The following is an 18,906-nucleotide window of genomic DNA, read 5'->3' as shown; positions in this document are numbered from 1 at the left end:
TTTTTAATGTATTAATAGTATAAATTGTTTAATTTCCGTAGCTAATGTAGTATCGGAGACATCGACGAAGAAAGGAAAAGAGAAGGTTGACGAAGAGTAATTCAAAAACTACGGTATATATTTCTATAAACCGAACTTCATAGTTATTTACTGTATTATTTATTATTTAAATTACATGATAAATAAAAATGAGGTAAGTATTTTCAACTTACTGTACTGATTTGAAATGTGAAAGTTTAAATTGAAAAGTAACTGAAAAACCCTATTAACAGTGTCAGGCTAGTCAGATATAATTGGCATGCCATAGGATTGGAAGTGTTCAGGGATATTCGACCTTGAGTCGATAAGGCACCAAGTGTGTCGTACTGTTACTATTTCAAATTAAATTTTGATGAGGTACTCTGTATCGTACTGTTACTGTTATTTTCTGAATTCGGCCGATGAAGCACTATGTGCTATACTGGTGTGTGGGTTGGATCCGTATATCCATCCAGGTCTGAGTTATGTTAATAGGGGTAAATTGCTGTACTGAAGATTGAATGATACCGACTGAACTGAAAATCTTACTGGTTTTGATTCTAATGATATATGTTTTATAAAATAAAGATATCTTTATTTATTAAAATCTATAGTTTAAATATAGATTTAAATTTAAGTATTGGTTTATAGAAATACCACTGAGTGTATACTCAGCTTACGGTTTGTTTCTGTGCGCAGTTTAGATACGAAAGCGACTAACAACTCAGCATCTAAGGCAAGCTCGAACTCAAATGCTTGGTGATGTAACTTATTTTGAGAAATGACATGTACCTAGGTTATCTTTTGGAAATCATTTTGAATGTGAATGTTAATAGTGTAAGAATGATAATGGTTAACCCATGAATGCAAAGTTTATGTTTACAATATGGTCATTTATATAGTCTAATAAGAAGTGATTTAATTAGTACCAAAGTACACTGTCTGGAAGTTTTATGTTAAGCACTTACTAAACACTCGAGTTGGATCGTAACATTTTGATGATTATAATGTGAAATGGATGTACTTAATCATGTTTTGGATTGGTCGAAAGATTGGTTTTAAATCTTGCTTGTTACTGAATTTTGAAAGATTGGTAAACTTAGATTATAAGGTTCATTTTGACTCTACATGGCCTGGCACACGGGCGTGTGATCAGACCGTGTGAGACACACGATTTGCACATAAGCATGTTGTTAGGCCGTCTGTCCTCTGCACCAAAATTTTGTAAAACAGAATGCTCAGGTTTTACCACACGGGCAGAGACAAGGGCGTGTGTCACAACCATGTGGGGTACACGGCCACAGTACACGGGCATGTGCTTGACCATGTGAAACTGCACTAGGTTTGAATTGAAAATAATTCCACATGGGCAGAGTACAAGGGCGTGTGACTTGGCCGTGTGAAACTAGTTTGTTCATAAGTAATAAGTCAGAGGATTACACGGGTAAAGGACACTGGCATGTCCTAACCGTGTGAGTCACATGGGGTGACAACACAGGCGTGTCCCAAAACCACACGGGCGTGTGGTACTGTTCATTAAGGGAAATTTTGGAAATTTTATGAAAAATTTTATAAGCATCCGAATAGATTTTGATTTATTTCTAACATCTTTATTGGGCCCCGAATGTCCATTTAAGAGTCAATAAGGTATATTACTGAACTATAAAATGTTTAATTTTTATTTGATTCGTGTTATAAACTGTAGTGACCCGTAATACTCTGTAATCCTATTATGATGTTAGAAAAGGGTTAGGGGGTTGATGTGATCGTCTCGTGATAAGTTTTAAATTTATGATTGTTCGAACTTGAAAACTAACTATTATCACGATAAAGGCAAGCGTACCTATTGAACAGTAGTATAGTTTATTGCAAGACCGGAATGTCGAACCCACAAGAACTAAAAGTACTAGTATTAACCTTCTTTTTATTATCTAGCCTAAAAATAAAAGGGTTTGTTTTATCTACATTAATTAACTAAACTAAGAATGCACAGGAAGAAAATTGGGGAAATACTTTCAGGAAAAACTGATTGATTTGGACAATACCCAAGGGAAAATCCACTTAGACTTCACTTGTTATTTGACTCTGAATCAGACGATTTATTCACTTGACTTGATCCGCAGAAATCCTTAAGTTATATTATTATCTCTCTCGAGACTAACAACGTCTAACCCTAGGTTGATTAGTTGAAATCTCTTTCTAATTAAAACCCCTAGTGTTGCATTAACTCGATCTATGAATTTCCTTATTAGGTTTCACCCTAATCTGGCTAAATTATGTCGCCTTATGTCTAGGGGTGCAATCAACTCTGCTTAATTATGCTAGATCTACTCTTAGACAGGGATTTTTTCTCCTTTGATTAAACACATCAATACTTGAATTAATATCCTGGAATATTAAAGCAAGAATTAAGGACTCATAATTAAGAACAAATCAAATATTTATTATATAATTCAGAAAACAATAACAAGATCTGTCTTAGGTTTCATTCCCCTTAGGTATTTGGGGGATTTAGTTTATATTTGTAAAAGAAAACATCTTAGAAGAATAATAATAACAAAACATAGAGAAACCCAAAAATCCCGAAGGGAATTGAAGGGAGATCTTCAGTTTTAATAGAGAATCCAGCTTTTGAGATGGATCAATCGGCTTTCTTCGAGTAATTCCTTACCTCCTACTCCGTGTGTCCTTTAAAAGCCTCCTCTGGGGTGTTAATATAGGCTTTAGAATGGCTAAGAATCCTCCAAAGTGCCCTTTTCTGATTAGAACTAGACTTGGGCCCACAGAGACACGCCCGTGTGACACGTCCGTGTGCAACTGCTTCAGATTGTGTTAGAGTTTGTTGAATAGCCACGGGCGTGTGGTCTACCCGTGTAAGAAGGCCCAGGCCATGTTAGAGTCTGATGAAACTACATGGGCTTGTGGTCTACCCGTGTACGGAAGTCCAGACTGTGTCGATTTCTCATGTTGGCCCATTTTTTCTATTTTTGGCCCGATTCTCTCTCTTTTTACTCTCCTATGCTCAACTAAGTATAAAACATGAAATTAAAGGATTACGAGCATCAAATTTCACAAATCCAATGATAATTCATCCAAAAATATGCTAAGCATGGGATAGCAATATATATAAATTACGGTTTATCAAATACCCTCACACTTAAGCGTTGTTTGTCCTCAAGCAAAATCCTCATTTCACAATTAAGAATTCATTTTTCTCAACTTATAATTCCTATCTATAATATCTCAAAATAAAAAATAGGTAATTACACATTAAGAATTCAACTAGAAGAACTTCAAAGTTTCAAACATTCCAAGTTGAGCATTTTACTACGAAAACATAGGTGTCTCCCCTCATCTAAGTAATCACCTTTGATTCAAAATATCACATAATTCAACATCCTCTCTAAAGATTCACTCAAATCACTCGAGGTGTTCAAGGACAACAAATTAAACACTCATCAGTCAATATGAAAAGTTATTACCATAGGCTTGCGTGAAAATCAAATCTCCACCACTATATATTGAGATGATACATCAGTCAAAAGGTCTTTAGAGGGTTGTAACGTGGCTTTGGTTAGGAGGTGTGGTCACAAGCTGAAAGAGAAGGTTAGAATCGAGATTGAATTGAAAAATTACCTAACTAGAAAAATACTAAACTGACAAGTTACATTCCTAATTAGATGATCCTAGAGTTGAGCTTTTATTCTCAAAATATAAAATTAAATACTTAAGCTCTAAATAACGAATTACTACTAATATGTAAGTATGTATTTTTTTTAAGAACAAATCAAGTAATAAAGAACTTTGCTAATTATCAAAAATAAAACATAGCTAAGCAGTTTATTCAATTCAAATATCGACAAAAATAGGGATCAAATTAATTGAGGGGATTTCAATAATAATGGGTCATGGGTTAATATTGAGGGTAAATCAACGAATGGATTGTTAGGCTCAAGGAGGTTCACTAGGGGTTAATTATGAAGATAGGCTTTTATGGAGTAAGTGGGTTAAACCTAAGTGCCTTTATCATTTCGACATATCAAATCAATAGTGTGGTCTTGACATGCATAATCTAAGCAAGTTCTAGAATAACAAATGAATATTGACGCACTCATAGCAATAATAAAAGTGAGCATGAACGAAATAATAGATGCTCTAAAGGCTCAAGATCTCACAAAAATTATGGCTTTTTGATGTTAAACCTGTGAATTTCAACTCAAGATAATAACTAAACTTAGGGAAACAACCTAAAATTTTTTAATTCTCAAAAATCAACTTATCATGCTTGATTCTCTAATTCCTTAAAGTTCAAATAATCAATGCATAAATGCCTATATTTTAATTCAAGACATATCAATAAAAATCATAAATTGATCAAAATTCATTCTAATAGTGATATGATTGAGTTACATGAGAATAAGACAGAATTCAATGATTTTTCTGATAATGATATAAATTACCACCCCCCACACTTAAGATGTACATTGTCCTCAATGTACAAAGATAGATAGATATAAGATCATAAGATAGGGAGAGAGGTGAAACTTCCTGAAATAGTTGATGAAATCCGTGGATTTGCAAGAGCGCGGATTGTAGGTAAGGCTTATGGAAGGAAGAATTCCTAGGAACTAAATACCACTGTGAAAGAGAATTAAGGGGTAATTCGATAATAACCATAAGGATGAGCAGGATATAAAATGGAAGTCTTCAAAAAATAAATAAGAGAAAAATTAAATAGAAACAAAAATAAAAATAGAAATAGAGATAATAGTAAAATACGCACGCTCGTGTTCTTCCGGGTGTGTTGGTGCACACGGTTGTGTCATTATGACAGTTTCAACCACGAGTGGTGGGCACGGGCGTGTTGTACTCCCGTGTTAATTTTTTCGCTTCTCCCACACCCGTGTATACGTGCCCACGCCCGTGTTATTTTGGCAGTTTCTACCACGGCTTATAGTCACGTGCGTGTGACACGCCCGTGTGGATTTGGTAGGATTGCCCACGACTATGTCGCATGGCCGTGGTAACGTATCGAATCCTGTGTTTGGGAAAAATTTTTCTTTGTTTTTACATGGCTGTATCGCACGACAGTGTCACCGCCTGTGGTATGAGTACGGCCTAAGGCATGCCCGTGGGCTAGGCTGTGTTCATCCCTGTCAAATTTCAAAATTTGCTGCAGTTAAACTATGAATGGTTAAAGAAAAATTAAACCCTATTTAGGGAGGTTAGTGCTTGGGTTGCCTCCTAAGAAGAGCTTATTTAGAGTCTAAGCTCGACTCTACCTCAATTTCGTGTGATTACGGTGGATTGAGGAGTTGAAACTCCTCACTTCTACTATCAATTTTATCAAAATAAGGTCTGAGTCGAGTATTATTTACCTTAAAAGTTCCGAATACAGTATGTGTTACCTCGACTGTACCATGTGGGAAGATGTTCATTACCGTGAAGGGAGTCGCTTTATCTGTATTGTGCTTTAGAGTAACAATTCGGGGGTCATTTTCATCTAACAATACTTTGTCCCCAACTTTAATTTGCTTTGTGTCATCCCTATGTTCATTGTGGTGTCATTTCGATTTTTTGTGTGCTTTTGGTTTTTCCTTGACAGGTGTTCGCCATTTATTTAGTTCATCGACCTGAAGTCTTCGTTCTTTATAGATGGGTCCTTTGTTATTACTTGAACATGGCTCATGAAAGCTCTTCGAACGTGTTTCCTGCAAAGAAGGTTGCACCGCATGATTAGTATTAGTAGCATGATTTATACAACCACCCTCAATATTTGATGTGTTACTCTAATTACGAGCTTGAAGAGTGATTGTTTCATCACCCACATAAAGTGTGAGTTCACCTGTACCAACATCGATAAGGGTTCTAGCAGTTGCTAAAAAGGGTCATCCTAAAATCAAAGGTATGTTACTATCCTCTACTGGGTATATAAATTTATCAATTTTAACAAGAACATCTTTAATGATACCCATAGGAAATCTAATGGTTTTATTAGCCAATTAGATGCTCATCCTAGTTTGTTTGGGTTTCCCAAGACTTAGCTTTTTAAACATTTTATAAGGCATAACATTAATGCTCGCCCCTAAATCAACCAATGCATTATTCACATTCAAACTACCAATTAAACAAGGAATCGTAAAACTCCCTGGATTTTTCAACTTGTTGGGTAGCTTATTCTATAGAACGGCTGAGCAAACTGCGTTAAACTCTACATGCGATGCCTCATCTAAATTCTGTTTGTTTCTAAAAGCTCTTTTAAGAATTTAACTGCGTTCGGCATCTGCGAAAGAGCTTCAATAAACGGTAAGTTAATATGTAATTTCTTTAATAGTTTAAGGAATTTACCAAATTGTTCGTCTGTGTGGTCTTTCCTTGTCACATTGGGGTATGACACACGAGGTTTGTACTCTTTACTTATCGGTTTTTGCTCATTGTGGTCCGTCTCACCTTTACCTTTACTTACCATAATTCTTTGCCTCGGTTCTGGTAACTAACCCTTCTGTATCTTGAACGGTAATCGCATTGAGTTGTTCCCTTGGGTTCGATTCAGTATTACTCGGCAAGCTACCTTGTGGTCGTTTAGAAATCAGTTTAGCGAGTTGGCTATCTGGGTTTTGAGCCCCTGAATTGACACTTGTTGATTCTTAAGTGCTGTCTTGATATTCTCAAAATGAGTTTCTGACACCGAGATAAACTTCGTTAGCATCTTGTAACACCCCGTACCCGAGACCGTCGCCGGGGTCGGACACGAGGGGTTAACAGACTTAGTTCACTTACTTTCACAGTTCATTTTTTTTTTAAATTTCCAGACATGCTGGTTACTGCATCACTGTCACCTTAAAAATCATATCGTGAGTTCAAAAACTCAAAAATCAGTTTCGTGATTTTTCCCTGAAACTAGACTCGTATATGCATCTACAAATGTTTTTCTAGAATTTTTGGTCAAGCCAATTAGTACAGTTTATTAGTTAAAGTATCCCCTGTTACAGGGTTCAACTACTCTGACCTTTGTGCATTGCGACTTGGATATATCCCTGTACAGGGCTTCAATAATGATGTAGTTTGTTTCTATAGAAACTAGACTCAAAAAGGAATCTATGAATATATGGCATGACTTCTAATTATCTCTGGTTAATTTACAATGAATTTCCAAAGTTGAAGCAGGGAATCCAGAAACCGTTCTGGCCCTGTCTCACAAAAACTTAAATATCTCTTAACATACTGTTCATATGATCATTTCATTGCTTCCCTATGAAAATAGATTCATCAAGGTTAGTTTACATAATTTATTCACTATTTAATTCCACTCCTACTATTTTTAGTGATTTTTCAAATCTACATCACTGCTGCTGTCAGCATCTGCCTTTAAGGTATACTTTACCTATTTCATAGTTTCCATGATTCAACTAGCCTTTTTAGCATAAATAGCACAAATTATGATAGTGATTAACCATTCCAATGGCCAATCCTTGCCAAGCATATCCACACCTCTCAATAACCATGTCCATACCAAAAGATTATAACATTATGCTAAAACATATATAAGCCATTTCGCATGGCTATCCAAAATTATACAATTCCAAAGGGTCCATGACCCACAACAAAAAGGGGTAGTCCTATACATGCCATTTTCAGAGTTCAACCAAAAGTGTACCAAGAGGGCTTTGATAGTGTGGACGACTTCGACTTCAATAATCCCGAGTCCGATAGCTAATGAACCAAAATCTATAAAACAGAGATTCAAAGAACGGAGTAAGCATTTAATGCTTAGTAAGTTTTAAGCAAAACAAAGTGTTCTCAATCACTATCATTGGTCATTCATTTCAACTGTTCGATGAAGTTAATCTAGAGCTTCATCTCGAACTATAATATCATTAAATGCAACACTTGGCTGTCACATATATACTTTCGAATAATAATGACCTAGATGGTCAAATATTTCCAAGCACTTTCTTCATCAATTTTCAGCTTTCAATAATCCTTTCCACTTGTTCATAATCACATCCATATTTTTAAGTATTTCAGCATGACGAGTACTAAATTACCATAGGCACATAAAGAACCAAACATATTCCTTATCACATATACGTAAGCTTACAAATCATAATCCTTACCTTGTACTGGCACATCTAGCTCAACCCCACCCATGAGTAAGTAATACGTACCTGAACATCTTAAATACATAATACTTATTTGATGGTAACTTAATGTAGATACTCAATATCAAAGTCTTACTTGAATCCTAGCATTTAGCCGTCGGGTCTTTAAAGCTCGAATATAGTACGAGCACGAAGCCTACAAACATTAATCAGGATAATATTCTCGCATAAAGCCTGCGGGGTTTTAACCCGGATATAGTACTGACACAAATGCCCTTTGGGACTTATCACATTTATACACTTTCACATCCATCACATTGGCCATTAGGTCTTATCTCATATATACACTTTCACATTCATCACATTGGCCATTCGGCCTTATCATATATATACACTTCCACATTCATCACGTTGGCCACTCGGCCTTATCACATATATATATTTTCACATTCATCACATTGGCCATTCGGCCTTATCACATATATATACTTTCACATTCATCACATTGGCCACTCGGCCTTATCACATATATATATATTTTCACATTCATCACATTGGCCATTCGGCCTTATCACATAGACATATCTTGTACATCAATTTCATCATAACAAAATTGACTAGATATACTAGTCATTTGTGGCTTATAGCTTCACTTTAATACGGATTTGGTACTTTGATTACCAATGTTTAATCGATAGCTTATAAGCAACTCAAATAGTTTTACTAAGGTTTACAACAAAATCCCAAATTCAGCACAAGCTGTTTTTCCTTAGCAACAGTCATTAAATTATTCGTAAATGGAGCTACGAAACTCCAAATGAAGTGCCGTTAATTTTCCCTGAAAATAGACTCATACATATTTTATCCAACAAATTTTCAGAATTTTTGGTTTGGCCAATCAATACCAGATTTTTCTTAAAGTTTCCCCTGTTTCACTGTTTGACTAATCTGACCACTCTTCACTACGAAGCAAATTTCTCATTTTACAGAATTCAAAATGTGTTCTATCTGATTTCATTTGAAACTAGACTCATTAAGGAGTCTAAGCATTAAATTTTATCTTATAACCATTTTTTTACAAATTATAATGATTTTCTAAAAACAGAACAGGGATTTCGAGTCGTTCGACACAGTCCCACACAACTTTAAATATCTCTTTATAGGCAATTTCTTTGCTTACACGGTCTCTTTTATAAGAAACTAGACTAACTAAGCTTTGATTAAATATTTTATTTAGCCTATAATTCCACACCAACAATTTATAGTGATTTTCTAAAATCACGTTACTGCCGCTGTCCAAAGCAAATTATTACAATTTGCTCTTAAATTTCCAAGTCCAAACACATATGAACTTACCATTCGAGTTTAAGACATATCATGGCCACATCATATCTTATTAAATCAACTCATTATGCCCTATTATGGTTGAATTTACTCAACGTTTAATCGCTTAAAACTTACCTCGGAAGTGGTCGACGACTAGATATCCACGGCTATTCGTTTACTTTCTCTTTTCCCCTATCCGACTTTGAGCCTCTTTGCTCTTAAGCTTGGATTACACAAATTTAACTTATTGTTAATCAACTAATCAAGCATTGTATCATGAGCATATTCGGCTTTCACATATTTTAAACATAATAATAATCATGCACATTAAAATCAAAATGCAATTAATCCCATACACAAAAATATAGGACACTTCACTTCCATCTACTTATATACACGTATCACATAAGACTATTTCATACTTTCTATCACCTAACAAACAACAAATTTTCCAATTAATTTCTTGAGTCCACATTCGGCATCTATATCCACAAAACACATTAGCCAATTACTATAAATCATCTAAACATTTTTCACTTAAATCACACATACATATCATGCTAGCACATAACACCATGATTTTGTCCTAATTTGGACAGCCAATAATTTAAGTATTACAGCAGACATATTAATTAGCTAAGTACCATAAATTTGTCCTAATTTGGACAGCCAATAATTTACAGCATTACAGCAGCAAATTAATTAGTAATAAACTATCTTAAGTTCAATTTTAACTCCTCATGCAGCAACAGACAGCATGCAAGTTAACTTCAACATTCGGTCAAAGCATTTAAGTAAAAGAATATGCATGCTAAATTTCCAGCATTTGGACAACATTTCAACTTGAAATTTTCCAGCCTTTCACCTTCAATATTTCGAATATTCAAAAGCAAAAAGAAGAGTACAACTAATCAATTAAAATTTTTTTTAAACATAATTCAAGGTATATGTTCAACTAAATATTCATGTTAACTCATAATCAATAAGATATTAAGTAGAAAATAAAAACATTATTAGCATGCATGCTATCTACATACAACAACCATTCGACTTCCATCTATTATCAACCCTCAATACACAAAACATCAAAACCAACATCAAAGAAATATAAACATCCATGACCAAATGTCATCTTCATGACATAACAAAGATTTGAACCATGGGCTAGCTAGAACTCAAGCTAACAACTAAAACATGCATGAATCTCATGGCACAACATCAAACATACCTCAATCTAGTTACATGCATGGCCGAACCTTTTCAACCTTTCTTCTTCCTTCCTCCTTAAAATTTTCAGCCAAGGATGAACCAAAGGATGAACACTTTTTTTTGTTTTCTTTCTTCCATTCACGGCAAAAAGGGGGGGGCATGGATGAGACCATTTTTTTTTCATCACTCCTCCATTTCATTATTTAATTACCATGCTCATTATTTTATTTTTCCTAACATACATCACTAACCTAACATGTTTGTGACATGTTTCCACCCATAGCATGGCCAGCCACTATGCCATAATTTGGCTAATTTGACATGCAAGGACAATCACTTTCCCACATATATTAATAGGCCACTTGAACACTTGCCTAGCATATTTCTAAATTGTCTCACATAAGTCCCTACTAATAAATTTCACATACACTGACCAAATTAAAGTATGGAACTATCACACAAGCATTTACGCACATCATAAACACAGAATATAATCTTTAATTATTTATAAGACTCGGTTTCATGGTCCCGAAACCACTCTCCGACTAGGGTCAATTTAGGGCTGTCACACATCTCCTCAAGGTTCGGCTTCTTTTCCTGTGGGTAAGATGGTTGTTGAAAACGCGGAGGATGTTGTGGCCTTTGATTTCCTTGACCACCCCACAAGAAATTGGGATGGTTCCTCCAACCTGTACTATAAGTATTACTGTATGAGTTATTTTGAGGTCTAGAATTATTATTTCCCATATATTGAACTTGTTCCTCCTCGGTGCTAGGGTTGAAAGATTGATATTCTGTGTGCACTCCTCCTCCATTTGCATCGCACCTCATCACTGGATGTACCTGAGTAGAACCATATAAACCGTCAATCTTTTTATTTAAAAGCTCTACTTGGTTAGATAGCATTGTGACCGAATCGACGTTAAAATGCCAGCTACTTTCGTCGGCTTTGTCCTTGTGACTTGCCACTGATAATTATAAAGTGACATCTCTTCTATAAATTCATAAGCCTCTTCAGGTGTCTTATTATTGATAGCCCCCTAGCAACTGTGTCGATTATTTGTCTGGTTGAAGGATTCAGGTCGTTGTGAAACGTCTGGACCTGTAGCCATAGAGGTAACCCATGGTGAGGGCACCTTCTTAATAGATCCTTGTATCTCTCCCATGCATCATAGAGTGTTTCTAGATCCATCTGCATAAAAGAAAAGATATTATTCCTCAATTTAGCAGTTTTAGCGGCGAAAATATTTAAGAAAAAACTTTTCGGTCATTTGTTCCCAAGTAGTGGTTGACCCTCGTGGTAACAAGTTCAACCACTGTGTAGCCTTATTCCTCAATGAAAAAGGGAATAATCGAAGACAGATTGCATTATCAGAAACGCCATTGATTTTAAACGTGTCGCAGAATTTTAGAAAATTCGCTAAGTAAGTGTTTGGATCCTCATCCTGCAAACCATCAAACTGAACAAACTGTTGTATCATTTGAATTGTGTTAGGTTTCAGTTCAAAATTATTTGCAGAAATAGCAGGCCTACCTATACTCGACTCATTTTCTGTTAAATTAGGTTTAGCATAATCATACATAGTGCATGGAGCATGATTCTGATTTACTGGATCAGCAGCAATTGCAAGAGGTAGCAGATTTTCCTGATTTTTAGCCATCTCCTTGGTTGTGGTGGAAATATCATCTTTTTGCTCTTCTTCTGTGTATCTTAGGCTTCGCCTTATTTGTCTTCGGTTTTTTTGAGCTGTGCGATTGATCTCACTATCAAAAAGTAATGGTCCCGACGAGTTTCTTCTACTCATAAACTATAAAAACCTGCCAGAAGGAAAAAGAAAATTTCGTAACAAAAATCAAAATAAAATTCAAATTGCAATAGAATAAATGGCTAAAGTAATAAAAATTAAGTGTTCCTAATATCTTAGTTGCCCGGCAACGGCGCCAAAAACTTGATGTGATCATCTCGTAATAAGTTTTAAATTTATGATTGATCGAACTTGAAAACTAACTATTACCACGATAAAGGCAAGCGTACCTATCGAACAGTAGTATAGTTAATAGCAAAACCGGAATGTTGAACCCACAGGAACTAAAAGTTTTAGTATTAACCTTCTTTTTATTATCTAGCCTAAAAATAAAAGGGTTTGTTTTATCTAAATTAATTAATTAAACTAAGAATGCACCGGAAGAAAATTGGGGAAATACTTTTGGGAAAAACTGATTGATTTGGACAATACCCAAGGGAAAGTGCACCTAGACTTCACTTGTTATTTGACTCTGAATCAGACGATTTATTCACTTTACTCGATTCGTAGAAATCCTTAAGTTATATTATTATCTCTCTCGAGACTATCAACGTATAACCCTAGGTTGATTGGTTAAAAAATCTCTTTCTAATTAAAACCCCTAGTGTTGCATTAACTCAATCTATAGATTCCCTTATTAGGTTTCACCCTAATCCGGCAAAATTATGTCGCCCTATGTCTAGGGGTGCAATCAAATCCGCTTAATTATGCTAGATCTACTCTTAGACAGGGACTTTTGCTCCTCCAAATAAGCACATCAATACTTGAATCAATATCCTAGAATATTAAAGCAAGAATTAAGAACTCATAATTAAGAACAAATCAAATATTTATCATATAATTCAGAAAATAATAACAAGATCCGTCTTAGATTTCATTCCCCTTAGGTATTTGGGGGACTTAGTTCATATTTGTAAAAGAAAACATCTTAGAATAATAATAATAACAAAACATAGAGAAACCCAAAAATCCCAAAGGGAATTGAAGGGAGATCTTCAATCTTGATGGAGAATCCAGCTTCTGAGATGGATCAATCGGTTTTCTTCGAGTAATTCCTTGCCTCTTCTCTATGTGTCGTTTAAATGCCTCCTCTGGGGTGTTAATATAGGCTTTACAATGACTAAGAATCCTCCAAAGTGCCTTTTTTCGATTAGAACTAGACTTGGGCCTAACAGAGACACGCCCGTGTGACACGCCTGTGTGCAAGTGCTTCAAATCATGTTAGAGTCTGTTGAATAGCCACGGGCGTGTGGTCCACCCGTGTAAGAAGGTCCAGGCCATGTTAGAATCTGCTAAAACTTCACGGGCGTGTGGTCTACCAGTGTACGGAAGTCCGGGCCGTGTCGATTTCTCATGTTGGCTCATTTTCACCATTTTTGGCCCGATTCTCGCTTCTTTTACTCTCTTATGCTCAATTAAGTATAAAGCATGAAATTGAAGGATTAGGAGCATCAAATTCCACAAATCCAATGATAATTCATCCAAAAATATGCTAAGCATGGGATAACAATATGTATAAATTACGGTTTATCAGGGGTGTTACAGAAATGGAAATGGGATAAAGTTACTATGGATTTTGTATCGAGATTACCCTTGTCTTTGAAAAAGAAATGTAACACCCCTAACCCGTATCCGTTGCCAAAGGATTATGAGGCTTTACCGTACAAAACACAATTTAGCACTGTTATTTAACACTCTTCATGCACTATAGAATAGTGATACATTTATAACATTATTAAACTTTTATACATCAAAGTCATGTGTACATATATAACACTTTTATTATTCGATTCCCTGTATACATTACATTAATGACATTTTATAATTAAACCATAATCAAGCATATAATCTCACTTTTCATATATAGAAAATATATAAGTACATAATCTCATTAACTAAGTATCAAACATTTAATTTTACTAATTTACGTATATGTATAAGATGAAACCAATCAAATCAATATGCATACAACTTAAAGTCTAATCATATATATAAAACATTAGCAATATTACTATATGACCATACATACCTTTGATGTTATTAGTATACGCATTTTAACCTATTCCATAAATAAAGTCATGACTATACCAATTCATATATTATGCATGTTTGTCTAGATTTTAAACATTCACACGGCATAATAGGAATGTGCATATAATACGCATAAACAAGCATATTCATTTAACCACATAAAATTATGATTGTAATCAATTTTAATCTCTAGTACCAAGCAAACCAATTCATACTATCATAATCACATTTAATTTCAAACTTACAATTTCATATACAACATATACTTTCATTTAGCTGAATATTCATATATCCAATATCAAAATATCATTCGATCTCAAAGCCATAATATCATTATTTAACCAAATATACATAATCTCATATACATATATTCATTAATCATTTCATAAATATTCACATTTTATATTCATAAGGCCTGAGTATAATCATTTATATATGTTTGCACATAGATCACAAATATGATATCACTATACTTAACCTTTGGCCGAATGTATTTTTTTTATATACACATACATTTTTCATTTACATCATACATGATTTGCAACACATATCAAGTAACCTACTTACCTTATTTCAAATATGTAATAAGCTATCACATACCTGATCACTTTAGCTTGTTTTAAACATTCAATCACAACTTATCATTACCCGTTGAACCATTCGAAATTGAATAGGGTACTCGGATAATCACATATATCGTACAATGCCAAAGTCCTAGACGTGGTCTTACATGCAATCACATATCGATGCCACTGTCCCAGACAGGGTCTTACACGAATCAAATACGATGCCAAAGTCCCAGACATGGTCTTACACATAATCACATATCGATGCCAATGTCCCAGATGTGGTCTTACTCGAGAACACATATCGGAAATCCTATGTCATGACATATGTATCTTACCTATTCCTAAGGTTTGTACGGGGCTTTCGAGCGCCGTAACTCGATCAAATCAAACTCATACACATAGATTCCAAGCTTATACATATTTGGCTTTCACATATATACTATATCATTATACATTTCAACATATATAGTTCGTATTTAATCAAATAAATAACATCTATTTGCTTATAAACTTACCTCAGACAACAGTAATCAGTACGAGACGACTAATCGACAACATTGGTTTTCCCCCGATCCAAATCTAATTTCTTTGGTTCTTGACCTAAACTTATTCTAATTCAACTTATTCGAACATAATTTCACTCAATTATTCCAAAAACAAATAAATGGGAAAATTACCAATTTACCCCTGACATGTTATACTTTTTACAATTTAGTCCAAATTGCACTAAACACAAAACATGCAAAATTTGAATACACTATGCTTAGGCAGAATGTTCCTTATATTCTAAAAAGTCCATACATTTCATTTATTTTACATTTTAGTCCCTCAATTTATTATTTTTTCAATTTAGTCCTAATTACTCAAAATCATCAAAAGTTCCAATGCAAAACATATTAATCCAAATCATATCTTTCATAATTAATCAACTAAAATCACAAAACTCAATTATTCATCAATGGCATAACTCAAAATATTCATCAAAATCAGAAATTGAAGCATGGGCTTTGTACATTACATTGCAACAATCTTGAAAACGTAAAAATTATCAAAAACCGAACAAAAACTAACCTTGAATCAAGCTTCCAAAGTGCCGAATACCCTAAGATATATTTTCTTTCTTTCTTTCTCAAGTTTCGGCAAGAACAAGATACTTTGCAAGCTTATTTTAATTTTATGTTTTATTTTAACATATATTATTTATCATTTTACAAATTTAACCTTTGTAATAAAATATTAAACCATTATAATATAAGGTCACTACCGTCCATTACATGCTATCATGGACAAATTGCAACTTAAACACATCAAATTACAAAGACAATCACAATTCGACCCTTACACATTAACCTATCAAATTTTCATTTTACGCAATTAAGCCATTTTATTAAATCGAGCACTCAAACGACAAAATTAAAGCACGAAAATTCCACAGATATTAATTCACACATGATAAACACAGAGAATAATTTTAAAATATTTTTCTAACTCGGATTCGTGGTCCCGAAACCACCTTTTCGAATATGGTCTAAATCGGGCTGTTACAACTCTCCCCCCTTAGGGATTTTCGTCCCCGAAAATCTTACTGGTGAATAGGTTCGAATAATGTTCTTTCATTGCATCGTCTGGCTTCCACGTTTCCTCTTCTACTCCATGTTTATGCCACAGTACTTTCACTAACGAAATTTTATTATTTCGCAATTCTTTAACCTCGAGAGCCAGAATGCGAATCGGTTCTTCCTCATATGCCATATCAGATTTAATCTCAATCTTTGATGGATTAATCACATGTGAGGGATCAGATCGATATCTACGAAGCATCGAAACATGGAATTCATTATGGATCATTTCTAACTCAGGTGGCAACAACAATCTATAAGCAACCGACCCGATATGCTTTATAATCTCATACGACCCAATAAATCTCGGACTCAATTTGCCTTTACGAGCGAATCTGAGTATTTTCTTCTATAGTGAGACTTTCAAAAAGACTTTGTCCCTGATTTGAAACTCTATATCTATTCGTTTCGAGTCAGCATACGATTTCTGAGGATCTGACGCCGTTTTTAGACTTTCACGAATTACTTTCACTTTTTATTCAGTCTCTCTAATCAAATCGACCCCGTGTAACTTATTTTGATTGAGCTCGGTCCAATACAATGGTGTACGACATTTACGACCATACAAAGCCTCGTAAGGTGCCATTTTGATACTCGATTGAAAGCTATTATTGTACGCAAATTCAATCAAAGGTAAGTATCGTTCCCATATACCTTCGAACTCGAGAATGCAACATCTCAACATATCCACAAGTATCTGAATGATTCGTTCGGATTGACCATCTGTTTGCGGATGGAAAGCTGTGCTGAAATGTAATTTCGTAGCTAATGTATCTTGCAGTTTCTTCCAAAACCGTGATGTAAAGCTCGGATCTCTATCCGAAACAATAGAAATAGGTACTCCGTGTAATCTCACAATCTGAGAAGCATACAATTTAGCTAGCTTATCAAGCGAGTAATCTATGTGAACAGGAACAACATGAGCCGATTTAGTTAATCTATCCACAATAATCCAAATTGCATCTTTCTTGCTCGGTGTCAACGGCAAACCGAATACAAAATCCATCGTAACTCTGTCCCATTTCAACTTAGGTATCATGATCGACTGAAGCAATCTAGAAGGAACATGATGCTCAGCTTTTACTTATTCACAGACTAAACATTTTGAAACAAAGTCAGAAATGTCTCGTTTCATGCCATGCCACCAATAAAGCTGTTTCAGATCATTATACATTTTCGTACTACCCGGGTGAACAAATAATCGACTATTATGAGCTTTATTAAAAATCATCTAAACTAACTCTGAATTTCACGAAACACATATTCAGTTTCTAAACCTTGGACAACCTTCAGCATCAAGTCGGAACTTTGAATCAACATTCGAATCACATTGGCCCTGCTTTACTAACAAATCATTATCGACTTTCTGAGCATCAAAAATCTGTTGAATATATAACGGTCTTGCTTTTAACTTAGCTGTAATCGAACCATCATCAGATATAGCCATATGCGCATTCATTGCACACAAAACAAACTGTGATTTTCGACTTAGAGCATCAGCAACAACATTAGCCTTTCCTAGATGGTAATCAATCACAAGTTTGTAGTCTTTTAACAACTCTAACCATCGACGCTGTCTCAAATTTATATATTTTTGAGTCATCAAATATTTTAGGCTTTTGTGATCAGAATAAACGTGACATTTTTCACTGAACAGATAATAATGCCATATTTTTGATGCAAATACAATAGCTGCCAATTCTAGGTCGCGTGTCGGATAGTTCTTTTCATGTGGCTTTAATTGTCTCGAGGCATAAGCTATGCCTTTGCTTTCCTGCATCAGAACATAGCCCAAAAAATTTAAAGATGCATCACTATAGATAACAAATTCTTTTCTCGATTCTGGCTGAACTAGTACTGGAGCTTTGGTCAAAAAGGCTTTCAACTGATCCAAAATTTTCTGGCACTTTTCTAACCACTCGAACTTAACATCTTTCTGTAATAGCTTCGTCATCAGAGTTGCAATCATAGAGAAACCTTTCACGAATCATCTATAGTAACCAGCAAGTCCCAGAAAGCTTCAGACTTCAGAAACATTTCTCGGAGGTTTCCAATCAAGTATAGTTGAAATTTTACTCGGACCAACCCGAATGCCCGATGTTGATACAACATGTCCCAGAAAATTGACTTCACATAACCAGAATTCACATTTACTAAACTTTGCATACAACTGTTTATCTCGCAAAGTATGTAACACAAGTCTCAGATGTTCAGCATGTTCGGTTTC

At 34.8% G+C, this 18,906-nt stretch overlaps 1 non-coding gene across 1 annotated transcript; it reads left to right on the top strand.

Annotated features, from left to right (window-relative positions):
- Positions 1-11,773: 11,773 nt before the first annotated feature.
- On the top strand, positions 11,774-11,880 carry LOC128295822 (small nucleolar RNA R71). The gene has a single exon (XR_008286371.1). It is a non-coding gene; the product is annotated as a small nucleolar RNA R71 (small nucleolar RNA).
- The last annotated feature ends 7,026 nt before the right edge of the window (positions 11,881-18,906 follow it).

This window comes from Gossypium arboreum, chromosome 7 (genome assembly GCF_025698485.1).
Source record: "Gossypium arboreum isolate Shixiya-1 chromosome 7, ASM2569848v2, whole genome shotgun sequence".
NCBI classification, from domain to species: domain Eukaryota; kingdom Viridiplantae; phylum Streptophyta; class Magnoliopsida; order Malvales; family Malvaceae; genus Gossypium; species Gossypium arboreum.
This window is presented reverse-complemented; position numbering and strand designations above follow the sequence as displayed.